General features: G+C 40.5%; 1 pseudogene; it reads left to right on the plus strand.

The window, feature by feature from the left end:
• Positions 1-27,265, plus strand: LOC142246031 (gamma-crystallin B-like; annotated as a pseudogene).
• Positions 27,266-27,869: the final 604 nt, after the last annotated feature.

The raw sequence follows: 27,869 nt of genomic DNA on the forward strand, positions 1-27,869 counted from the left end.
ATGCAGATCATCTTGTATGAAGGGAAACATTTTTAAGGTGATTTCTATGAATGTGGAAAAGATGGCCCTAATCTGAAATTTTATATCAGTAAATGCAACTCTGTATGAGTAATAAAAGGATGCTGGATGATCTATGAACACACCAACTATAAGGGACATCAGTATTTTCTAAAAAGAGGAGAGTATTCAAATTTTCACGATTGGATGGGATTTAATGATTCCATCAGATCTTGTATAACAATTCCACAAGTGTAAAAACATTAAAATGAATACATCTAGTTATCAAACACTTTATAATGGAACATATTCTATATGATGACAGTCATGTCTATATTGAAGGGAATAGCTTATTGATAACAGTATTAATAAGGAATTAAAATTTTGAGTCTATATATAGATAGTTGCTGACATAGTCATATATATAAATATATAGCTTTGGAAGATGAGTGACCTCATGTGTTCAGCAAAATCACCCTATATGGTTTGGACAACTGCATATATATAATGACAAATGGTGGGGGGCAAGGGGGCTCTCACTCTTGCTCCGGGAGTCCATCTACACATGTCAAAGCTGATCCATCCATCCAGCCCATTCACCCAAGACGAAGTAACATATGCCTGTCAGGTCTACAGTATCTAAGGCTTGCCTAACCATTCAGGAATCAAGCAAAGATGGATGAAGATTTATATTGATTAGAATGGACTATTATTAACTCTTTACGTAAGCTAACAAAGAATATAATTTTTCCTTTCTGTAACTGAACTTTGGCAACCAATTTATTAGATATAAAAATAAATCTATTAATTTTTCTACATTTTTTGAAGTTTTGTCTTTCATGCGCTTATCACATATTTGAAGAAAAATATATTTAAGGGTATATTATTAACATTTGTTGGGCCAGCTATTCGTGTTTTTTTTTTAATTTTTGTATTTATTCCTTCGGGGAATAAATACAACGGGGAACACAAGTAATGAATACCTCTTGCAAAGTTTCAGGAATCGACAATTTATAAAAATCACGCAGGACCTAAGCAAAATACGGATAAGTCAAGCCGCATGAATGTTTTTTTAAATGAACTTTAAAGAGTTTGCAAAACCACAGATGATTATCCTTTGACATATCTTTGGAGGAGAAAGAATAAGTCAGTCCATAAGAAGTACTACAAGTGCTGATTATAAGTCGAGGTAAGACAATGAATTTAAATTCTTTTTCTGAACAAAGTAAGCATTTAAAGAAGTCTAGTTTAGCGAATTTATGGTTAGACTTGTATGCTGAGTGTGAACTAGCAAATTCACGAGTAAATTCTATGGTATTTTTAAACAAAGAGAAAGAGAGGCTTAGAAATTTATTGCATCTAGTGCAGAAATTCCATAAATCAGTGTTAGAGAAATTCAAAGACTGCTTACAACCTGAAATGTCAGAAAGTGATATTGTGAATTCTGACTGTAATTTTGCAACTCAAAATCCTCAAGATGGCCGCAGACATGTGCTGTCTATTAAAGGTGACCTTAACGATACCGGAAAAGAAGCAGGAAATTACATAGAGAAGCCAGAAGGGGAGGAGCCAGAGTAGGAGACATGCAAAAAGTTGTCAGAGAGCATGGCGACGATCAGTTTCTAAAAATAGAACAGGCTAAATTAGGGATTAAACTTAGAAAGAATCTTTTGGATATATGCAAATTAATCCCATATATGATTCCAAAATACATGTGTGCAGAAATTCAGAAATATTTGAAAGTTCTGTTGAAAAGCTAAATTTAACCAATAGTGAGAAAACTCAGATATTCCATATGTGGATACCCCAACAATTTTTCAAACAGCTGGTATTAAAAAAGTCTTCTGACAATGAGACATTTGATTGTTCAAATGATGATGACATCACAAGGCTGAGAAATCTCATCTTCTGTAAAAGGAATGAGCCTAGTCCAAATTATGAGATGTTGAAGGAATTACAAATTGAACAGAATGAAAGTACTTTCTCATTTATGTCAGTTTTTGAACGTTTGTATAGGGCAGTCATTCCAAATGTCAGATTACATTCTTTAATTTACACATTCATAAGGAAATGTAATTTCCTTGATGATACAACCTGTACTATGGCAATAAAGAAAAAGTCCCTATTCGAATGTACGACATTTATCAATTTTGTTAGAAGTCACCAAATTCAATCAAAACAGAAATTAATTAATTCTGTGAAACCAAAAAAGGAGAAATTCTGTGAAAAACCAACAGTGTCTCCCAGATTCAGATATTCCTGTGACAAAATGTATGAAATTCGTTGGAAATTTCATGTAAATTGCAAATCATACAATCCATCACAATTATTATCTAGAAATCCTTTTTCACAGAAAAAACCCTCGCTTCCCTTGACTCCAGAAAAGGGAATGGTCACAAGATCTAATACTGATGATCTCAGACAAGTTATTTTTAAAAGCCCTGACAGACAGAAACAGGTAATGGACTCTCCTGGTCCAATTTTTCTCATGAAAAGAAATTAGCGGAATTACAAAAGATTTTCAGAGATTCCAATATTCTGAAAATGACTAGATTGAATCTTTGAAGAAAAATTGAGGTTTGGTTTTCAGCTGGATAAAGGGGATTTCTGGATAAATTAATTTTGCTATTTGATATTTATTATTATTCATATACAGTGTATCCATGTAATACATACCTTCTATAGATTTATCTATATAGTATATTGTATGTTTAAAAGTAGTGATAGTAAAATAAAAGTTATATTTTCAGTTAAATGATAGTTTAATTTTATAAATTAATAATTTGATCTCTGTACATGAATAATATTTTAAAATTTAATAATAAGAAAAAGCATAGCTTATTTTAAGTTTTCATTTTTTATCATAAATATGATAATAATTTTATTCTTTTATTTCGCTCAGAATTTCTCAGTAAAGCAAATTGATAAAGTATTAAACATTTTACTTATATTATATTTGTTCTTATCCTCAATCAGGTAACATATATCGTATTGTGTAAGGCTAATCACGAAAGCATGCTTAATAATAATAATAATAATAATAATAATAATTATTATTATTTTCTCAGGTACCAATCGCCAGAGGACCATTAATTTTAACATCTTTTTTTTAGGAATAAGAATACATATCTTCCTTAGTGCTATTTTGGGAATGTAACTAATATGTGTAATCTGAGTTTTTGGAGTGGAATGCTTACATTTGCTCGCCTTCTGGAAATGTTTTTGTCTTTTATCAAAAGCATGTGATTTTGAATTACTGAGCTAATAATAGATGAATGTATTGTCCTATGGCCAAACGTACAGTATGTGACTATCAAAGGTACCTGTTACTCATGAGTATATGTGATATTTAATTCATATATTTTAAGAAGTACTTCAAATTAGTATCATATTTTTGAAATGTGCACAGAAAAATTGAAAATCAAAAGATAATGTGTTTGTCAATGTCTGGTATGTGGAGAATCCTGTATATACTCTACAGTGAGGCAGTCTAATTGACTGAACAGCTGTTGACTGAAATTCTATCCAGAGGTCTTTGAAGATTAAAAGAAAAAACAAACCACTTCTTAACTTCAAAGTTACGTGAATATATATATATATATATATATATATATATATATATATATATATATATGTATATTATTAGAATTAAATAAGTATAGTACATAAGTATTAAATAATGAAGGAATTTGTACAGCATATATCTTATTCATAGACATACAGTCATATGAAAAAGTTTGGGCACCCCTATTAATGTTAACCTTTTTTCTTTATAACAATTTGGGTTTTTGCAACAGCTATTTCAGTTTCATATATCTAATAACTGATGGACTGAGTAATAGGACTGAGTAATATTTCTGGATTGAAATGAGGTTTATTGTACTAACAGAAAATGTGCAATCCGCATTTAAACAAAATTTGACAGGTGCAAAAGTATGGGCACCTCAACATAAAAGTAACATTAATATTTTGTAGATCCTCCTTTTGCAAAAATAACAGCCTCTGCTCGCTTCCTGTAGCTTTTAATGAGTTCCTGGATCCTGGATGAAGGTATATTTTACCATTCCTTTTTACAAAACAATTCCAGTTCAGTTAAGTTTGTTGGTCACTGAGCATGGACAGCACGCTTCAAAACATCCCACAGATGTTCAATGATATTTAGGTCTGGGGACTGGGATGGCCATTCCAGAACATTGTAATTGTTCCTCTGCATGAATGCCTGAGTAGATTTGGAGCGGTGTTTTGGGTCATTGTCTTGCTGAAATATCCATCCCCTGCGCAACTTCAACTTCGTCACTGATTCTTGCACATTATTGTCAAGAATCTGCTGATACTGAGTTGAATCCATGCGACCCTCAACTTTAACAAGATTCCCGGTGCTGGCATTGGCCACACAGCCCCAAAGCATGATGGAACCTCCACCAAATTTTACTGTGGGTAGCAAGTGCTTTTCTTGGAATGCCGTGTTTTTTTGCCTCCATGCATAACGCCTTTTTGTATGACCAAACAACTCAATCTTTGTTTCATCAGTTCACAGGACCTTCTTTCAAAATGTAACTCGCTTGTCCAAATGTGCTTTTGCATACCTCAGGCGACTGTTTGTAGCGTGCTTGCAGAAACGGCTTATTTCGCATCACTCTCCCATACAGCTTTTCCTTGTGCAAAGTGCGCTGTATTGTTGACCGATGCACATTGACACCATCTGCAGCAAGATGATGCTGCAGGTCTTTGGAGGTGGTCTGTGGATTGTTCTTGACTGTTCTCACCATTCTTCTTCTCTGCCTTTCTGATATTTTTCTTGGCCTGCCACTTCAGGGCTTAACAAGAACTGTATCTGTGTTCTTCCATTTCCTTATTATGTTCCTCACAGTGGAAACTGACAATTTAAATCTCTGAGACAACTTTTTGTATCCTTCCTCTGAACAACTATGTTGAATAATCTTTGTTTTCAGATCATTTGAGAGTTGTTTTGAGGAGCCTATGATGCCACTCTTCATAGGAGATTCAAATAGGAGAACAACTTGCAAGTGGCCACCTTAAATACCTTTTCTCATGATTGGATACACCTGCCTATGAAGTTCAAAGGTCAATGAGGTTACAAAACCAATTTAGTGCTTCAGTAAGTCAGTAAAAAGTAGTTAGAAGTGTTCAAATCAAGAAATTGATAAGGGTGCCCATTATTTTGCTCCTGTGAAATTTTGTTTAAATGCAGATTGCACATTTTCTGTTAGTACAATAAACCTCATTTCAATCCATAAATATTACTCAGTCCATCAGTTATTAGATATATGAAACTGAAATAGCTGTTGCAAAAACCCAAATTGTTTTAAAGAAAAAAGGTTATAAGGGTGCCCAAACTTTTTCATATGACTGTATTTCTTTAGTATAATGTGTCAGGACCCATATCAAAGGTTTACTCTGAAGAATCACATTCTAGAATAAGTATTTGTAATGTCTTGATGTTTATACAGTTTTGTGTTACTTATTTTACTGATACACAGATTGGTAATCATTTTCTTTTCAAATATGAAAGAAAAATTTATAATATGGTCTTGAAGGCATACAACATAAATTTTAATTTAATTTAATCTTAACATATTAATTTTTTCATAACATCATATGTGATGATATTAAAAGAAAAAGGTTTGGTCTCAATTACATATTTATATTTGTCTACACAAAGTTTTAATAATTAATATTAATTCAAGTACAAAGGAAATTATTGGGAATAAAATGAAAAAAAAATGAAGTATGGTAATCACAATCCATTTATATACTAAAGATGAGTATTGTCAGCAAGGTTACGTGATTTAATTATTTCTATAGGTTAATGATATGACAGGTATGGAAATCATATAAGATATCGGTAATATTAAGGTTATGTGTTAAGGACATAAGTGTCATATACATAGAAGGCCTTATTTTTATTCCAATTTTTTATTTTTTATTTTTATTCCAATTTTCATTTTTTTCATTTTTTTCATTTTTATTCCTATTTTTTTATTTTGATTATTTTTATTCAATATTCAAATTTTTAATCAAAATTTAAATTCTATAATTTTTATTTTCCTAATTTTTAATATCTCAATTGAGGAAACACTTCAATATTTAGTTAAGTAATATCTAATATAAGAATATTACTTTATTAAATATGAATCATACTAAAAGGGAAAGTTCCAATTTTTGGAAGAAAAGAACACTTCATTCATCAATATATTTAATTATTTACTTTCTAGTAATACATTATTCTTATATTAGTATGTTAACACAATAAGGATGAAATATTGGTTGTAGATACACATTTTCTTATATAGTAGGTTATTTAATAAATAATAGACAAATCAAATAAATTAAATTAGAGTAATAAAGATGCAAGATCAAGGTATATCTAGGTTTACCTTCCTATATTAAAAATATTATGTTTTTAATCAATAAGAATCATTTATGATGAGTGATATTGTGTTTTGATGGAATCATCCAGTCTTTTCTAAAAGGTTATTTGCTTTGGTTTATAATTTTACAAATGATCTAACTAAATAGCCACATTGTTGCCTTTCATATTTATAATATGGTACATGTTATAGGTACATATTATATTATTTTATATTACATTTTGGTTACATTCAACACATTGCCACCTATGGGTTTGAAAGGTAATTACACCAATGACAAAAAAGGTTATTACATGAAATACTATTGTCTATACCATTATACAGTATTATTTCATCATTCTAAGTATCAATTATATTAATACTTCTACGATAATAATAATGACATGGTTTAATAATATTAGAGTTATGATATGCTGTGACATTTATTAGTGGTAGTATCATTACCATATTTGGTATCTAGATTAGGGAATGAAGTCTTCAATCAAGATTACAGAAAGATAAAAGACTTTTATTCTTCTAAAGTCAAAAGAGATTCCACAAAAAGTTGCAAAAGCTGAAACTCAAAGGTCCAAAAGGTAACGTCTCAAATAAGACTGAGTTAAATACAATGCACTTACCACTTCTGAACCTCAGCAAAGATGGTGATCTTATGGTGCCAGGATGAACAATGTTACAACACATGTTCTGTGCATTAAGACCTCACCACAGTTACCAAGGAGAGCAATAAAGTGTTAAAATTAACCCCTGTCATGCTGACCAAGAACGTCTCAACACCTGTTCCAGGAATGACAACAGGCAGCGCAGAGGATCCAAGGTGACTAATGTAAATTACACTGCACAGATATCAGAGGCCTATGCTATTCTTCTACACTTATGAACTGTAGTTTATCAACATTGATTATGGACTTTGAATAAATATATGGACTTTACAATTAAGAATAAAGTTTATTGATCTAACAATGATAAATGCAATATGGGACTGTATCAAATCAATAATCATTCATCTTTTATCAAAGGATTTATTTGAAAAGACTGTGTTTATGCCAGATTACATCGGATATAAGAAGACATCATCCCAGAGGACATCAGATAGAGACCGGATCTGTTTTGAATCTTTTTTAGGTTTAGGAAAGTATAATTATGTATTTTATATGATTATCAGTCACGACCTACCATAACATGAATCCAAATTATTATATTGTTGAACATACAACATGAATAATGCAAATTGATTATTATTCATTATTATTGACATTAATCCACTATCGTCAAAGAAGTAAAGAAAATCTGTTATTTTAATGATGTATTAATTAATTTTGGGGTTTTCATTAATAATAATTTACCCACCTCAAGGGGGAATTGTAAAAACATTAAAATTAATACATCTAGTTATCAAACACTTTATAATGGAACATATTATATATGATAACAGTCATGTCTATTTTGAAGGGCATAGCTTATTGATAACAGTATTTATAAGGAATTAATATTTTGAGTCTGTATATAGATAGTTGCTGACATAGTCATATATATAAATATATAGCTTTGGAAGATGAGTGACCTCATGCGTTCAGCAAAATCACTCTCTAAGGTTTGGACAGCTGCATATATAATGACAAATGGTGGGGGGCGAGGGGGCTCTCACTCTTGCTCCGGGAGTTGATCTACACATGTCGAAGCTAATCCATCCATCCAGCCCATTCACCCAAGACGAAGTAACATATGCCTGTCAGGTCTACAGTATCTAAGGCTTGCCTAACCATTCAGGAATTAAGGAAAGATGGATGAAGATTTCTATTGATTAGAATGGACTATTATTAGCTCTTTACGTAAGCTAACGAAGAATATTATTTTTCCTTTCTGTAACTGAACTTTGGCAACCAATTTATTAGATATAAAAATACATCTATTCATTTTTCTACAGTTTTTGAAGTTTTATCTTTCATGCGCTTATCACGTATTTGAAGTACTGAATTTGTATTTCTGATTTATATTTAATATATACGTGAAGTCCAGAAACCCCTCTTTAACAATTATTTAATTTAAGCACAGTAGAGTTTACAATAGGGGTACAGAAATTAAAGGATATTAATTTGTTCTCTCATGACTGGCATTCAGATTTCTATATAGAAATAGCAGTTTGTAATAGGATTTAGCTACTGTACACTCTATTGCAAATGCTCTGTCAATTCTTGGAAGGCAATAGTTCACATTGTGAACATTCAGCATTCAGCAAATACCTTTTTTTTTTCCGAAAACATGCAGATTAGTTCTCCAGGAAGAAACATGTTTTTTTAGTGCCCCTATAAGTCTGACCAATTAAAGAACCATGAAACATAAGAAGGGATACTAAATCAAAGACAACCAGCTGCAACCAGAAGCTGGCTACCGACAAGAGTAAAAAGGCTCCCCCTGATGAGAATTGCACTACTGCTGTAATGTTTGCCCCATCCAGACCAAGAAAGGGCTGTGACACTACTGCCTTGCCTGATGGCTGTAAGGCATTGAAGAAGGCAAGACATATTCTCGCAATAACATACACTATTCACAAATGGGATATTTGGCTTTCAGGTGAAATTTTAGGATGATTCTAAAATGCACTCTAACCTTTTCACGTGAACTTAATGTGATCTTCTCTATGCACATGCCAAACTGTTCAGCATTTCAGTACTTTTTGCACAGGTTGCTGCTCTCTAACAAGGAGCTCAGTGGCAAAATTCACAAGTGTTTGATTAATGAATCGCCCAATAATTTTTGGAATTCAATTAGAATTGGTAGTTGAACAGTCCTTCTCATCATACTGTTCTTATTTTGACATCATGAGACCAAGAGAAAACCTAACAATTGATCAACAGTACCTCAGAAATGCAAGGCTTCAAACAGAATGTTCTCTGACGGAACTGGCAGCTGAGCTTAGAGTCACAGAGTGTCATCAACAGGTTGCAACAAAGATACAGAGATACTGGAAGAGTAACAGAAAGACCTAGAAGTGGACATCCTTTGGCCACATCCCACACTGATTACCACTTTATTGCAAAAATGGCCTTCGGAACTGGATGATGAATGCCACACAACTCCAGGCACATTTAAGGAAGATGAGAGGCACTCAAGTGTCACTTCAAGCCCTTCAAAACTATTTACATCAGTGTTGACCGCATCACCAGGCACCAGGATCATCGTCTTGCATCTACGCTGTATATGGTAATAGTGGGCCTCAGTAATGTTCACTGATGAAAGTCGATTCATGCTGAGTGGAAATGATGGCCGCAGACAATGTTGGAAATATCAATGAGAGCACTGTGCTTCAGCCACTGCTGTCATCAGACGAAGCATTGATGGTGGTGGTATTACAGTGATGGGTGCAGGGTTCTCTAGTCAATACAGAACTGCCCAACACTTTGTGAATGGTACAGTGACAAACCCCTTCTACTTGTATAACATCATTAATCCAGTCTTTTTGCTTCTGTATGAACAACACAGGTCTAATTTCACCTTCATGGATGGCAATGCTTTAGCTCATTGAAATTGCATTATTAGGGAATGGTTGTTTCAGACTGGGATTCCTCAAATGGAGAGCCTGGACTTTCTCTAGACCTGAATCCCATGGAAAACCTATGGAATTAGCTAAGTTGTCATGTAGAAGTTTGTAACTCTGTATCTCAGAATCTCAATGACCTGAGAGCTGCCTTTCAAGAAGAGTGTGATGCCATGCTTCAGCAGACAATAACTCCACTTGTGAACCGCATGAGATATTCTTGTTAAGATAAAATTATTGTTCAAGGACACATAACAAGTTATTGAGACGTTGACAATGACATTTTTGGAGGGTTTATCCATCAGTGTTGTTGGCTTTTGTTTTAATAAACTGTTTGAGATTATGAAATATCCATTGTAAGCTTCTACTTAAATGCCCTACTTTCACGATAAAGTATCCCTGTAGTGTGAGCTTATTGTGTTTTCCATATATGTGTGTGTGTATATATATATATATATATATATATACCCAGTGGGTCACTTGAAGTCTCAGGAATTGTTGTGGTGTGTAATGTGAATTAAGATTTGCGTTATTTGTGATAGATAATATTCCACCTTTCATTAGTTAAAGTTGGAGTTAACATTGGGAGTAGCCCAGGGTGGGTGGGGCTACAGTGAAGGGACAGAGGTAGTTTTCTGTTAGGGGGTCAGAGAGGGCACGAGGTGCAATAAGACAAATTCTAAGGCCTGGTTAATGAACAGAGATTCATGACTTTGGTGTCACTGATAGAGAAGACCAAGACCGCAACAAGAGAGCATTGACTAAAAGACAGAGTGTTTGATTTGAGGTGGGTCCTGGAAAAGGATGCCAAACAGTTTGTAACTCAAAAAGGTAATGGTCTAGGAGAGTAAGGAGTACATGAGATGAAGAGAGTGCCCCTGGTGGAAGTTCCAAAGCATCAGAAATAGCTAAGGACTACTAATATTGACAAAATAATCCCTTTAAAAGGAAGAAAACGTGAAAACGTGGGTTGAGAATAGAGCTCTCACTAACTGGAATATATTACTGAGCTAGGTTGTGGTGAAGGAACTGAGATTCATTGAGGCAGTGACAAGTAGAGTTGAGCGATGTTCAAGTGATTTTGGGGGGGCTCGAGATCGAACGCTAGCTTTATGCTAAAAGCTCGATAGCTCGAGTTACGTTTGAGAACGGTTTGATCAGCAAAAAGCCTAGCTAGTTACTAGCTGGCTTTTCACTGTAATAATGTGAGTCACTCTGTGATTCAAACTATTATCTAATTTCAGCGTATAGTGTGCGGCGGCGGCGCGTTTAGATCAGTGCTGCTGGGATAACGGCGATCGCCATTTTTTTTTTCCCCCTAAGCACGCGTGCAGTGGGGCGGGCCAGCATGTCAGCCAATCCCAGACACACACACAGCTAAGTGGTCTTTTTTGCCAGAAAAGCAAGGGCATGTGTCATAGGCTGTCGATGTCACGTGTCCTTGCATTATAAATACGAGCATTTTCTCTCACGGCGCCATTATCTGCTTTCTGCGTGTAGGTGACAGTCACCTCTCAAGCAGCTCCTAGCGCCGCTCCGGCTGTGTACACTATACACACAGTGCTCTACAGATTAAGGACAGAAGTTTATTTCAGTCCTTTTCAGGGCTCATTTTCTTGGGCTCAGATCCATAGGTGACAGTCAGGTCCATGGAAACGCTGTATACAGCTTCAGATAACAGTGTCTGTGTACCTAAGCTCAGGGAATTCCTTGCTGCATTTCACCATTAGGAGGGATAGAAAGTGAGGCTTCCTTTCCTGTCCACTGACCCAGGGAACCCGGCCACTGTACCCACCTGCCCACTTTTGCCACGCTATTTTTATAGCAAACAGTGCTGGACATAAGTGGCATCCAAACAGTGGCTGCTATACTAATCTTGTGTCCCACCGGTGCAAAGCATTTTCCAGCACCTCTGCATTAAACACTGATGCACATTTTTCTACGCTATTTTTATAGCAAACAGTGCTGGACATAAGTGGCATCCAAAAAGTGGCTGCTATACTAATTTGTGTACCACTTGTGCCAAGCAAGTCCCAGCACCTCTGCATTAAACCCTGATGCACATTTTGCTATGCTATTTTTATAGCAAACAGTGCTGGACATAAGTAGCATAGAAACAGTGGCTGCTATACTAATTTTGTGTCCCACCGGTGCAAAGCATTATCCAGCATCTCTGCATTAAACCCTGATGCACATTTTGCTATGCTATTTTTATAGCAAACAGTGCTGGACATAAGTGGCATCCAAACAGTGACTGCTATACTAATTTTGTGTCCCACTGGTGCCAAGCATTTGCCAGCAACTCTGCATTAAACCCTGATGCACATTTTGCTACGCTATTTTTATAGCAAACAGTGCTGGACATAAGTGGCATTCAAAAAGTTGCTGCTATACTAATTTTGTGTCCCACCAGTGCAAAGCATTTTCCAGCACCTCTGCATTAAACCCTGATGTACATTTTGCTACGCTATTTTTATAGCAAACAGTGCTGAACATAAGGGGCATCGAAAAAGTGGCTGCTATACTCTATTGTTGTCCCACTGGTGCCAAGCAATTTCCAGCACCTCTGCATTCAACCCTCATGCACATTTTGTACGCTATTTTTATAGCAAACAGTGCTGCTATTTTTAGGGCCATAGTTGCATTGTCAGGGATAGTCAGTGTTGGTTCTTTAGCTGTCAATAAAGTTAGACCACCTCTGAAATCTACACCACCTCTCAATTTTTGCCACCACATTTTAAGTGACTAATCTTGTCGCTAACAAAATGAGTGGAAAAGGACAGATGCTGGTGGAAAGAGGAACAGGCGTATTGGAAAAGGAAAAAAAGTTTGTGTCGGTGGGGAAGGTGGCAAAGCTACATTAACATCTGCTGAAGATAAGCCATCTTCCAGCAAAAGTAAGATGTCTACTACTTTCCGTAGACAATCCGATGTGCTCCCTTTTTTATGGACCCGAACAACTGTAAGAAAGATAGATGATGCACAAAAAAAGAACATGCTTAAATGGATCTCAAGTGCTCCAACAAGTGCTCTCTCCTGCACCTCAACTACCACATCATAAAAAAAACAGTCTTCTGAGTTGTCATCCCAATCACAATTGCTTTCTCCCAGCTATCAAGTCTCCACCCACCCTGCACAGTATGGTTTACCAGAGATGGCTGAGTCTGCAGAGCTGTTCAGTCACACTATAGCCTGTGGATCAGAGGTCTGCTCCCAAGTACAGTGAGTACAGACCAGGAAATGGTCTGCAGTGATGCCCAGACCCTTTGTGACTCAGATTCAGGCCCTGATGACCAACTTTCTGAGCATAATGTAGACCCTCATTCCCAAACTGTAACACCTGTTGGTGGAGACAATGAGGAACATACTGATGACGATAAGACGCAGATACCAGATTGGGATGACAACTTAAATATTCGGTCAGGGCAGGAAGAGGCTAGGTCTGAGGGCGAGGGAAATGCAAACACAATGCTTGATGATGAAGTTCTAGATCCCACTTACTGTCAACCCACAGTCAGGCACTCGAGGAGGTCAACAGAGGTGATGGAGGAGGATGCAACTGACGATGAAGTTACCTTCCGCTTCCCTGGACAAGTCGGTGTGGCTCTGCAGGTCGCATGTCCTCTAAGCCTTGCCTAGCCTGGTCCTATTTTGACCTAGCAAAGGATCTCCCAAATCATGTAATCTGTAAAATTTGTCATGAATCTATAAGTAGAGGCAAAAAGCTCACCAGTTTGACAACTTCTTCCATGAATCGTCACATGACTACCAAGCATAATTCCCAGTGGGAAGCTCACTGTGCTGCAATACGGCCTAGCGCAGAGGGCCAACCACCGCCTGCCCCTTCCAGTGCATCCGTGCGCTCTTCATCTTCTATTAGTGTGGGGACAGCTGTCACACCTGGTTCTCCACGCACACCTTCCACCACTTTAACCTCATCAGGCAGTTTGCTTGTTAGATTGTCAGTTGGTTTGGAAGGGGAAACAAGTGCGTGTGTACAGCTCTCTCAGACATCGATAGCACCAACGTTGGATGAAGGCAACATCTTGTCTACAACTGCACTTTCCTCACAAACCTGCATTTTTCCAGGGACACCCTACTTACCACCGTCTACACACAGCAGCCAGATCTCTGTCCCTCAGATGTGGACAAATAAAAGGCCATTTCCTGTGACCCATGACAAAACTAAGAGGTTGACTTTATTCCTCTGTAAGCTCTTGGCTACTAAAATGCTGCCTTTCCGCCTGGTGGACACAGAGGAATTTCGAGACCTTATGTCCGTCGCAGTGCTCCAGTACCAGATGCCCAGTCGCCACTGCTTCTCTAAGAAAGGTGTGCCTGCGCTACACCAGCATGTCGCACACAACATCACCACTTCCTTGAGAAACTCTGTATGTGAACGGGTGCATTTCACCACCGATACTTGGACCAGTAAGCATGGACAGGGGTGTTACATGTCGCTGACTGGGCACTGGGTAACTATGGGGATAGATGGAGAAGGGTCTGCTGAACAAGTCTTGCGGTGCCCACGACTTGTGCGTCAATCCTCTGTATGTCAAAGTTCCTCCACTGCTTCTGCCTCCTCAACCTCGTCTGGGTCCTCCACCTCCGCCCCAAGCATGCCTGGTCAGGACACCCACATAGCAACTGCGCACAAGGAATCCCGCACACCTCCTTACTATGCTGGCAGCAGAGCGCAACGGCATCAGGCGGTCTTTAACTTGAAACGTCTTGGAAATAAGATCTGATCTGGCTTATATATCCTGAGTCATATTGCAAAGGATTGTTAAAAATCCACTTGTGTCTTTTAGGATCGCTACTTCCAATAGGTGGTGCTGTGCTAGAGTTTGTCTCCTTTACTGGAGAGACAATTTGGAAATAAGAGTCACACAGCGGCTGAGTTGTGGCCAGCTCTGCTGTCCGAGTTTCATAAATGGTTGTCTGCACTCAACCTGAAGCCAGGTAAGGCTTTGTGCGACAATGCTGCAAACCTGGGTGTGGCCCTTCACCTTTGCAAGGTGACACACGTGCCTTGTATGGCTCACGTGTTGAACCTTGTAGTCCAGCAATTTTTAACACACTATCCCGGCCTTGATGGTCTTCTGCACAGGGCACGAAAACAGTCTGCTCACTTCCGCCGTTCAACCGCCGCAGCTGAGCAACTTGCATCGCTCCAGAAGTCTTTCGGCCTGCCGGTTCATCGCCTGAAATGCGATGTGCAGACACGCTGGATTTCGACTCTCCACATGTTACAGCGACTGTGGCAGCCCCGCCGAGCACTGGTGCAATACGTCATGACGTATAGCCTGGGCCAACGAGATGCAGAGGTGGGGCAGATCACCCTGATGGAATGGTCTCAGATCAAGGACCTATGCACCCTTCTGTACAGTTTCGACATGGCGACGAATATGTTTAGCACTGACAATGCCATTATCAGCATGACAATTCCAGTCATTTTCATGCTGGAGCACACGCTAAACACTATTCGGAGTCAGGGGGTGGTTCAACAGGAAGGGGAGGAAGTACATGAGGATTCATATGGGATAACAACATCACCAAGGTCCAGACGTTCATCATCACCAAGGCGGCAGGCATGGGACGGTGGGGGAGAGGGATTAACAAGGACGCATGGTAGCAGGCAAAATGTTTAGGAAGGTGCAGGAGAACATGAAGAAATGGAGGACGAACTGTCCATGGACATGGAAGTCTCAGCAGACGAGGGAGACCTTGGGTCACATTTCAGTTGAAAGAGGTTGGGGGGAGATGTCAGAGGAAGAAAGAACGTTTACCACCTCTATGCCACAAACATAGCAAGGACTTGGTCCGCATGGATGCGCAAGACACATGATAGCCTTCTTGCTGCACTATCTACAACATGACCCTCGGATTGTCAAAATTAGAAGTGATGATGACTACTGGGTTGCCACACTATTAGATCCCCGGTACAAGTCCAAATTTTGTGATATAATTCCAGCCATAGAAATGGACGCACGTATGCAGGAGTATCAGCAGAAGCTGTTACTCAATCTTAGCACGGCTTTTTCACCAAACACCAGGTGTGCACGGAGTGAATCTCCCAGTTGTCACTTGACAGACATGGGACGGTCTCATCATCAACAGTCTAACCGTACCAGCAGCACCGTATCTGGTGCTGGTAACAGCAATTTTATGGAATCGTTTCATAATTTTTTTAGACCATCCTTTGCAAGGCCAACAGAGACAAGAAGTCTGACACATAGTCGACGGCTGCAGAGGATGATACAGGAGTATCTCCAAATGAACATCGATGCCATGACTGGAGCAACTGGAGCCTTGCTCATTTTGGGCATCAAATCTTGAAAAATGGCCTGAGCTCGCCACGTACGCCTTGGAGATCTTGTCGTGTCCAGCTGCAAGCGTTGTCTCTGAACGTGTCTTCAGTGCTGCTGGGTCTGTGCTGACAGATAAGCGCACGCGTCTGTACAGTGACAATGTGGACAGACTAATGTTCATCAAAATGAACAAGTCATTAATTTGCAAGGACTTTACTACCCCTTTGTCATCCTGGTGAGAGTAAAGGCTTGTGGATTTTGAATGTGCTTAATGCAAATGTACCTGTCAAGTTTGCAACTGGGGCACAAGTGCTGCCACTGATGGGGTGGCCCAATCTGTGTGGCCCAATTTTTGGAAAAAAGGGAGACTCCACTTGGAGTAACCCTTGTTGTGTTTTTAAAAATGAGCCAAGATGAACAATTCATGGTTCAGCAAAGCCTTTGCTACCTATCCCGGTGTCATCCTGGGGACAGTTAAGGCTGGCGTATTTTAGAATGTGCTTGATGTTAATCAACACATACAGTTTGCAACTGGGACACAAGTGATGCCACTGAAGTAGTGTCTGTGGGGCCCAATTTTTGGAAAAAAGGGAGACTCTGCTTGGCGTCCCTTTGCGTTGTTTTTAAAAATGAGCCAAGATGAACAGATCTGGGATCAGCAAAGACTTTGCTACCTACCCCGGTGTCATCCCGGGGACAGTTAAGGCTGCCATATTTTGGAATGTGCTTGATGCTAATCAACACATACAGTTTGCAACTGGGGCACAAGTACTGCCACTGAAGGGGTGTCTGTGTGGCCCAGTTTTTGGAAAAAAGGGAGACTCTGCTTGGAGTAACCCTTGCTATGTTTTTAAAAATGAGCCAAGATGAACAAGTCATGGTTCAGCAAAGACTTTGCTACCTATCCCGGTGTCATCCTGGGGACAGTTAAGGCTGGCGTATTTTGGAATGTGCTTGATGCTAATCAACACATACAGTTTGCAACTGGGGCACAAGTGCTGCCACTGAAGGGGTGTCTCTGAGGCCCAATTTTTGGAAAAAAGGGAGAGTCTGCTTGGAGTCCCCTTGCTGTGTTTTACATGACTTTAGAAGGGCATGCTATGCCTATATCTGTGTCTCCTCCTGTTTTTCCTCGTCCAGCTGTTTAGTTTTTGCATGGGTATTTGTCCTTGTCACTTTCCCATGTGTTTGTGTTGTCTTGGGAGTTTGGCACCTTTTGGACAATTTTGAGGGTGTTTTCAAGGTGTTTTTAGGTGTTTGTGATTGCCTCCCATTGTTTTCAATGGGGTTCGAGAGGTTCGCCGAATGGTTCATCGAACGGCTGCCCCGTTCGACGAACCGAACTCGAGCTCTAGTGGGGTGGCTCATCTCTAGTGACAAGGTGAACAGAGGAAGTAAAAAGATTGTATGTGCAAAGGTAAAGACACAATATATAAAGATGATGCCTGGGGTAAAGGAAAAAATTGTGTTTTGCACCCCCTATCTGCAATAAATAATTCATACCAAGTAACAGTCCAATAAAAAGTTTATTTTTTAGTGTAATTTCCCTCATTAAATTGTCCTACATCTTGCCTTGGCTAACTAGAGTCATCAGCATCATGCCGCCTGCAAAGGCATAGCACCCCCATCACCCAGTTAATACACTCAAACAGAACATCTATCATCATATAATGAGCTGGGGCATAAGAGACAACTACCTCACACATGCATACCGCCTTGTGACACGTTACACTAGTACTATTTACTTCAGTAACCATTAGTGATGAGCGAGTACCAAAAAACTCGGGTGCTCGAGGCTCGGGCCGAACATCCCAAGATACTCGTGTACTCGGTCAGAGCACCGAGCCCAATGTTATCCTATGGGAGACCCGAGTATTTTTATGAAATGACCCCCTGGCAGCATGTGAAACCCTGAAAATGTCACAAAAGTCTCAGAAGAGTGCTCAAATGACATGGCAACAGCATGAGGAAGACCCCTTGAAGCATTTATCACTCAAAAGTCACAGCTGTGAACAATTTTGTCCGAGTTTTACGCCATTTTTACGGACTCACCAGAAAACCTTCCAAAATGACACCAAAATGAATTTTCATGGCGGAAATGTTAAGGGCACATACCCAATAGTGAGATAGAGCTGGTATATGTTACTTTTTGAGATTACATGAAAGATTTTACGTGAAAACATTGTGTGACACTCCGATGTCCCTGAGAAGAGACGTACATGAAGGCCTCTTGAGTCTAATGTGCCCATTTTGAGGAAGTAAGTCTTTGTAGTATTTTCCTTTGCCAGGGCAGTCCAAAATTGTGAGGTTCACCAATGCCCTTGCATAGGGGTGCAATGTTAGTCCGCCTCCACGTGGTGCACCCTGGGTAACGCTAAAGGACTAACAATCTTGATGACCACATAATCAAATTATATCTAGATTTCCTGGTCAGTATATCTTACATCATACCTGATAATCAACAGAGGAACTAAGGAACAACTTTGACAATGCCTAAAAAATATAATGGTATTGTCACAAATGTCACTCCTCAAATGAAAGATCTTGGACCCATGGTGAATATCTGTCAAATTAATGTTGAAGGTATCAGCCGCCTAAAATGTGTTTTCCTCCACAAGTTCCTCACTGATAACAAAATAGATGTACTTGTTCTTCAGGAAACGCATGTTGAAAATGAAGATCAACTCCTAGTTCGTGGGTCCATCTATGGCTTTGATCTAATTGGTGCTACATATGACTCTCATTATGGTGTAGCCACATATGTGAAAAGTAACATTGAAAACGCAATGCTTGTATCTACATCTGTTGAAAAGGACATCCATGAAGTTGTGAGCAAAGTTGGCGATATCACAATTGTTAATATTTACAAGCCTCCTGCAGTACAATGGCCCACAGAAGTCATTCATGTTCACCCACACCCTACTGTATACATAGGAGATTTTAATAGCCACCACGAGCTTTGGCAATATGCTAGCAACGATGACAATGGCGAGTATCTGGTAAACTGGTCTGAAGCGCATAATATATTCCTCGTTTTTGATGCAAAGGACCTTCCAACTTTCCAGTCAGCAGCCTGGCAGAGAGGATACAATCCTGATTTATGTTTTGTCTCACGCAATAGAAACAATCAACCTTTGTCTACATCTCGATGTGTTGTCAAACATTTCCCTCGTAGCCAGCATCGCCCTGTCATCATCACCATTGGAGTATCTATTCCTCTTGTAATGTCGTATCCGCGTCCTCGATGGAACCTTGCCAAAGCCAACTGAAAGAAGTTTGCATATCACCTTGATAAGTGTATCGGCTGGATACCTCCAATCAGTAAAAACTATGAACGGTTTTGTAAAGCAGTTATTACATCTGCAAAGAAATCAATACCACATGGCTTTCGCAAAGAATATATCCCAGGATGGTCTGATGAATGTGAACAACTGTACAGACAATTTCTTGAGAGTGAAGATGGTGAAATTGGTGAGGAATTGTTGAACAAACTGAATGCAGCACGTTGTATTAAATGGATGGAAACAGTTGAGAATTTGGACTTTAAAAGGTCCAGTAGAAAAGCATGGTCTCTTTTAAGAAAAAAACTAGAAGGAAATCATAAAGTAAAGCACAAAACGAATTCTATAACTTCAAATCAAATTGCAGCACATATTGTGAACATATAAAGAAGCCCAAAAGACCGAGCTCACACCATAGAAGTTAAAAGTAAGTTTAAGCTACTAAAATCATCAGTGGTGCCATCTGAAGAATACTCACGTGCTTTTACAACCTGTGACATTGAAATTGCCCCTGATGAAACTAAAATTAACAAAGCTCCCGGCTCTGATGGGATCCATCCTGAATTTCTCAAAAACTGTGGACCTTATGCGAAAAAATGGATGGCAAAGTTCTTCTCAGATATTATGGAGAATGCTCAAGTCCCTAGTAAATTAAAACATGCCAAAATAATTGCATTGTTAAAACCTGGGAAGCCTGAAGATAATCCATCAAGCTATAGACCCATTGCCTTGTTGAGTTGCTTATATAAGCTCTTAGAACGCTTAATATATAACAAGATCAGTCTAAAGATTTTCGACTCAATACCTATGGAGCAAGCCGGCTTCAGACCTGCTCGACACTGTAGTGACCAAGTCTTAGCTTTGACAACTCTCATTGAATCTGAATTCCAGAAGAACAAGAAAGTTTCAGTGGCGTTTATCGATCTCTCTGCTGCATATGATACTGTGTGGAGGGAAGGACTTTTATATAAATTTTTGAAGGTGATTCCATGTAAGAAAATGATGTACCTCTTGAACAATATGATTGCAAATCGAACTTTTCATCTTATTATGGGCGATTCAACCAGTTGTAAGAAATCTTTAAACAACTGACTGGCCCAAGGATCAGTGCTGGCACCTCTCCTGTTTGCCCTGTACCTAGCTGATATTCCTAAAACAGTGTCACGGAAATTTGGATATGCCGATGACTGGGCACTTGCTATGGTAAGCAAAACAGTGGAGGAAGCAGAGGATGTTCTTACAAAAGATCTTAGTGTAATGGGAAAGTACTTCCGACAATGGAGATTTAAACCTAACCCATCAAAAACGGAAGTTTGTTGCTTTCATTTATACAATGCAAGTGCCAAGACTGAACTTAAAGTACAATTTGAAGGCCAATCTGTTAAACAATTTCAATCCTAAGTACTTAGGTGTAACCCTTGATAGAAGTCTAACTTTTAAATCCCATCTGGATAAATTGGCACAGAAACTGAAAGCACGTAATAATATTATTCAGAAACTTTGTGGATCCTCCTGGGGCTCGGCAACATCTGTTTTGAGAACATCTACTCTTGCCCTGGTGTACTCTGCTGCAGAATACTGTGCTCCAGCATGGTTAAATAGCTGTCATGTAAACTTAATTGACACTCAGCTGAACAACTCTTTGTGTATAATATCTGGTGCTATTAGACCTACACCTGTTCACTGGTTACCTGTGCTGAGTCATATCGCACCCGCAAATCTAAGAAGACAAAAGCTCCTACTTAAAGAATACACTAAAGTAGGGAATAATGAAAAACTTCCAATACACCAAAATATCAGAGATGTTACAATACAACGATTGAAATCAAGACACCCACCCATCCGAACTGCAATCACCTTGCATGAACAAGACTTCAATTTAGAGGAGAAATGGCGAGAACTTTGGGTCAATGTAGTAGACGGTGATCCCCAAATGTTCCCAAATTTACAAAACCCTCCACCAGGCTTCAATCTACCAAGGAAAACATGGGTTACTCTAAATCGTATCAGAACAAACTTTGGCGTCTGTGCAGATTTTATGTATAAGTGGGGAAAATATGACTCTTGTACCTGTGACTGTGGAGCATCTCGTCAAACTATCCAGCACAATGTTGGAGAGTGCCCCCTGAGATCCTACCATGGTGACAAGAAGGATTTCTATATTGTAAATGATAACGCTATTGCATATATAGAAAATCTTGATATTCAAATTTGATTTTTATCCTTTTGATATCTTTCAATCACTGTCTATTGTCTGGTGTTTATTTTTATATGATGGTAAGATATACGTTCATACGATTAAATAAATGCCCCTGCATACAGACGTGCATGATGGCCTGTAAACCTGAAGTGCCCATTGTAAGGAAGTGGGTCTATTGTAGCATAGCCCTTTGGCAGGGCAGCCAAAAATTGGGAGGCTCCACATTGTCCCTGGATAGAGACGTGCATGAGGGCCTGTAAACCTGAAGTGCCCATTGTAAAGAAGTGGGTCTATTGTAGTATAGCCCTTTGGCAGGCAGCCAAAAGTTGGGAGACTCCACATTGTCCCTGGATAGAGACGTGCATGAGGGCCTGTAAACCTGAAGTGCCCAATGTAAGGAAGTGGGTCTATTGTAGTATAGCCCTTTGGCAGGGCAGCCAAAAATTGGGAGGCTCCACATTGTCCCTTGATAGAGACGTGCATGAGGGCCTGTAAACCTGAAGTGCCCATTGTAAGGAAGTGGGTCTATTGTAGTATAGCCGTTTGGCAGGGCAGCCAAAAATTGGGAAGCTCCACATTGTCCCTGGATAGAGACGTGCATGAGGGCCTGTAAACCTGAAGTGCCCATTGTAAGGAAGTGGGTCTATTGATGTATAGCCCTTCAGCAGGGCAGCCAAAAATTGGGAAGCTAAACATTGTCCCTGGATAGAGACGTGCATGAGGGCCTCAAAACATTGTTCCCATTGCAAAGGAGCGGGTCTCCTGTCGTTGTAATGCCCATTCTGAAAGAATGTGCGAAAACATTTACCACTGGGGGTATACCTGCAACAACGGCCTAACTATTCTAACGGTCATCATGGTGGCGCATGAGGAGAAGGAGGAGCAGTCCAGCGATTAGCCAAAGTCCAGAAGTGTGTACCCATGGGTGAGTGGAGGTACATGGCAAATTCCCGTTACAAAATTTAAATTCCGCTCTAATTTGCTGGTAATGTAGTGAAGTCTGGCCCAATCCAACCCTTGTTCATCTTGATCATAGTCAGCCTGTCAGCATTTTCAGTTGACAGTCGGGTGTGTTTATCTGTAATGATTCCACCTGCGGCACTAAAAACACGCTCTAACAAAATGCTAGCGGCAGGGCAGGCCAGGACTTCCAAGGCGTAGAGAGCCAATTCATGCCACGTGTCCAGCTTGGATACCCAATAATTGTAAGGCACAGAGGAATGTCGGAGTACAGTTGTTAGATCTGCAAGGTACTCCTTGAGCATCTGGGCAAACTTAGCATTTCTTGTGGCACTACCGCGCACCTCAGGGGCTGTGGTACGTGAGGGGCTGAGAAAACTGTCCCACATCTTAAAGACTGTTCCCCTACCTCTGGCGGATTGGACTTGTGCCCCTCTCGGCTGTACGCCTTGGTTGTCCACTGATTCCTGACCTATACCGCTAGCATTTTGTGAGGGGAATGCTTTGCCTACTTCCGTGACTATGGCCTTCTGGAACTGTTGCATTTTGGCTGACCTCTCCGCCTCGGGAATAGGGGACATAAAGTTCTCCTTGTAGCGTGGGTCTAACAGTGTTACTAACCAGTAATGATTGTCGGCCAAGATGTTCTTAACGCGAGGGTCACGAGACAGGCAGCTTACCATAAAGTCAGCCATGTGCGCCAGACTCTTAATAGCCATCACTTCAGTATCCTGACCAACACGATGACTGAACATGCTGTCCTCTTCCTCATCCTCATCTACCCTGTCCTCTGGCCAGCCACGCTGAACCGAGGATATGACTGGTGTGCATGTCATATCCTCAATTTGGCCGGAGAGTTGCTCCATGTCTTCATCCTCCTCCTCGTCATAGTCCTCCACTGCACTTTGTGATGAGATGAGGCTGGGCTGTGTGTTATCACCCACACCCACTACTGTTTCTTGCTCCAACTCATTGCACTCCGCCTGCAATGCATCATGTTTGTTTTTAAGCAGAGACCGTTTTAGAAGGCAGAGAAGCGGTATGGTGACGCTAATAATGGCATCATCGCCGCTCACCATCTTGGTGGAGTCCTCAAAGTTTTGGAGGATGGTACATAGGTCGGACATCCATCTCCACCCCTCAGGTGTTATGTGTGGAGTTTGACCCATTTCCCGACGGCTTAGGTGATGCAGGTACTCAACAACTGCCCTGTTCTGCTTACATATCCTGACCAACGTGCAGAGTTGAATTCCAACGCATGGGGACATCACACACCAGTCTGTGAGCCGGAAGATGCAAACGGCGCTGAAAGCCGGCAAGGCCGGGTGAAGCAGTAGGTGACTTTTGAAAATGTGCACAGGCAGCGAACTTTTACCAGTAGATCAGAAAGCTCTGGGTATGACTTTAGAAACCGCTGAACCACGAGGTTGAGCACATGGGCCACGCATGGAACATGTGTCAGCTGGCTTCGCCTCAAAGCCGCCACCAGGTTCCGGCCATTGTCACACACAACCTTTCCTGGATTTAGGTTCAGAGGTGTGAGCAAGTGATCTGCCTGCTGTTTCAGAGCTGTCCACACGTCTTCTGCATTGTGGGGTTTGTCACCTATGCAGATTAGCTTCAGCACAGCCTGTTGCCGCTTCGCCGAGGCAGTGCTGCAGTGCTTCCAGCTTGGGACTGGTGTGGAGGGTAAAGTGGATGAGGATGCGCAGGAGGAGGAGGAGGCTGAGGAGCATGACATTCCGGAGCTGTAGAGTGTGGGTGAAACCCTGACTGAGGTAGGGCCTGCAATCCTTGGTGTGGGAAGGACGTGTTCCGTCCCTTGCTCAGACTGGGTCCCAGCTTCCACAAAATTAACCCAGTGTGCCGTCAACGAGATGTAGCGGCCTTGCCCACAAGCACTTGTCCACGTGTCCGTGGTTAGGTGGACTTTGGCTGAAACAGCGTTTTTCAGGGGACGTGTGATGTTTTGTGACACGTGGTTATGCAATGTGGGGACGGCACACCGGGAGAAATAGTGGCGGCTGGGGACCGAGTAACGTGGGACAGCTGCCGCCATCAGGTCACGGAATGTTTTTGTCTCCACCAGCCTAAAAGGCAACATTTCCAGCGCAAGCAGTCGCGAAATGTTAGCATTTAGAACTGTGGCATGTGGGGCGTTGGCAGTGTATTTGCGCCTGTGTTCAAAGGTTTGCTGAATGGATAAGTGAACGCTGCGCTGGGACAAGGATGTGCTTGATGATGGTGTTATTTCTGCGTGGGCAACTGCAGGTGCAGGGCCGGAGGAGGCTTGTTCGCGGGCAGCATGGACAGGGGATTAGCTTGCATGCACAACAAGCAAAGACGTAGCAGTGACATCAGCAAGCACTGCTCCTCGACTCTGTTTGACATCCCACAAAGTCGGGTGCTTGGCTGACATGTGCTTGATCATGCTGGTGGTGGTCAGGCTGCTAGTTTTGGTACCTCTGCTGATGCTGGCATGGCAGCTGTTGCAAATGGCCTTTTTAGAATCATCTGGAGCCAACTTAAAAAACTGCCAGACTCGGGAAGACCTAACATTTGTACAGGCACCTTGTGTCGTGTTGTTGTTCCGGGGAACGGTTGCCTGACTTCTGCCTGGGGCCACCACCCTGCTTCTTACTGCCTGTTGGGATGCTATGCCTCCCTCCCCCTGTGCACTGCTGTCCTCGCTTTGCATATCCTCCTGCCAGGTTGGGTCAGTTTCTGGATCATCCACCACGTCGTCTTCCTCTTCCACACCCTGCTCCTCCTCCTGACTTCCTGACAATTGTGTCTCATCATCGTCCACCCCTTGTTGAGACACATTGCCAACTTCATGAGAACGTGGCTGCTCAAATATTTGGGCATCTGTATATACGATCTCGTAATGACCCACTTCAACAGGAGCTGGCGAGAGGCCAGAATGTGCGAATGGAAACGTGAACAGCTCTTCCGAGTGTCCAAGTGTGGGATCAGTAATGTCCGTGGACATGTACTCGGCCTGGTGGTAGGAAGGAGGATCAGGTTCTGAAATGTGCGGTGCAGTATCATGGCTACTGACACTTGACCGTGTGGAAGACAGAGTGTTTGTGGTGGTGCCAATCTGACTGGAAGCATTATCCGCTATGCAACTAACAACCTGTTGACACTGGTCTTTGTTCAAGAGCGGTGTACTGCTGCGGTCCCCAAGAATTTGGGACAGGACGTGCGAGCGAGTCGATGTGGCCCTTTGTTGTGGCGAAATTAGAGCTTGCACACGTCCTCGGCCTCTGCCTGCACCACCATCACGTCCACTTCCTTGTTCGTTGTCAACGCCCTTGCACATTTTGCAATGCTGTGCTGACGTGTATTCACTAGACTTGTGCGTTATATCCAAGTTTGTGCAAAACGCACACAAGTGCAACTGTACGCTGCCACCGACAGGCACACACGTGCGGTTTTTAAATGCAAGCACGGCCGCACTAAGAACCTAACAGCTTTTTAGGAGCGACAATTACTGAGAAGTTTGACACTATCAGACACTGCTGACGTGTATTATTCACTAGACTTGTGCGTTATATCCAAGTTTGTGCAAAACGCACACAAGTGCACCTGTACGCTGCCACCGACAGGCACACACGTGCGGTTTTTAAATGCACGCACGGTCGCACTAAGAACCTAACAACTTTTTAGGAGCGACAATTACTGAGAAGTCTGACACTATCAGGACTGTTTTCGACTGTGTACACCAGCCCCAGATATGATGAAGGCTGGTATACGGTCACCACTACGAATGGCTATATACCCTGCCTGCCTGTATACAGTTCATACAGTAACTTATGGAATGGATTGGAATGGTTGTATCCAATAGAAACACTTTCTAAGTGACTTTTTGTAACAAGCAAGGGCAGACCAGAAAAGGAATTCCACTCACTCTGGGAAAACCACTTCAGTGGTTCAGTGCCTCCTCTGCCAGGCAAGTATTTGTGGACAACACTGATTCAGAATTCTTCATTGGTACTAAGTACGATACTTGTTTGTTGAGTAAGATGCATCTGTTACAATTTTGGAAGGTTCTGGTACTCCATGCTGAAATGTTGCTAATATAAGAAGTTTTATAGCTATTGTTTCATGGGAACAAATATGCAAATTAGCTATCTTCTTGAAAGGAAAAAGCCCATTAATACCACATAATGGAACTTTAATTAAAAAATCTTGAAATATGACTAGAAATAGCTAAATAAACACAAGTCAATATTTTAGCTTACCTCGCTTGTCATAATTCTAATTTGATGCTTAATTTTACATATATTTATAACTTCATTTTTTCATTACAGCATAATGGATCTTACAGACTGAGACTTTATGAAAGAAATAATTTTTGGGGCAAAATGCTGGAAGCAATTGATGATTGTCCTTCAGTTTCTGATTCTTTTGACCACCATGACATCCAGTCCTGCAATGTATTTGATGGCTACTGGCTTTTCTATGAGCTTTCTCATTATAAGAGTCGTCAGTATTGTCTAAGACCCGGAGAATACAGAAGGTTTACCGATTGGGTTGCTCCAAATGCCAGGGTTGGATCCTTCAAGCAAATAACAGAATATTAATTCAATAAAATAATTTTGAAATATACTTACTTTTTCTTTATTTTGTGACAAATTTTACATTGTAAATAGTCTAAAATATTTTAGTTTACCCTCTGTGAGCTGAGGAAATACTGAAGAAAAGGTATATCTCATCCAGATTTTTAAGCTAGGTGAGATAAAAAAGGCCAGGAAAGCTGTATTTTCTCAGCAAATGTTGGCCCCAATTCATCAAGATTGGTGCTTTGTTTGCCAGTCTTGATGAAGGGTATACTAGCATGTGCATCTTGAATTTTGTGCTTTCAACTGACCAATAGCAGCTATGCTCTGCTCGCTTTCCAAAACGTTTGTGGATCTTGCAAGGACGTTTTGTGACTGCTTCAAGCAGTTTTGCACCATAAAACTGGGAAAAACTAGTCAATGAATTGGGGCTTAGTTCATAGGGACCATGGCTACATTTCACCATTTAGGATTCATTAATGTCACTTTTCTTTCTCTTGCGGTATTAAGTTCCAATTTTTGCACCAAATTCTTCAAAATAGTACCGGATTTTCACATACCAACTATAAGTGTTCTTATACAGTATTTTCATGTACTGATTATAAGACACACCTTACTATAAGATGCA

Source organism: Anomaloglossus baeobatrachus, chromosome 7 (genome assembly GCF_048569485.1).
Source record: "Anomaloglossus baeobatrachus isolate aAnoBae1 chromosome 7, aAnoBae1.hap1, whole genome shotgun sequence".
Taxonomy (NCBI): domain Eukaryota; kingdom Metazoa; phylum Chordata; class Amphibia; order Anura; family Aromobatidae; genus Anomaloglossus; species Anomaloglossus baeobatrachus.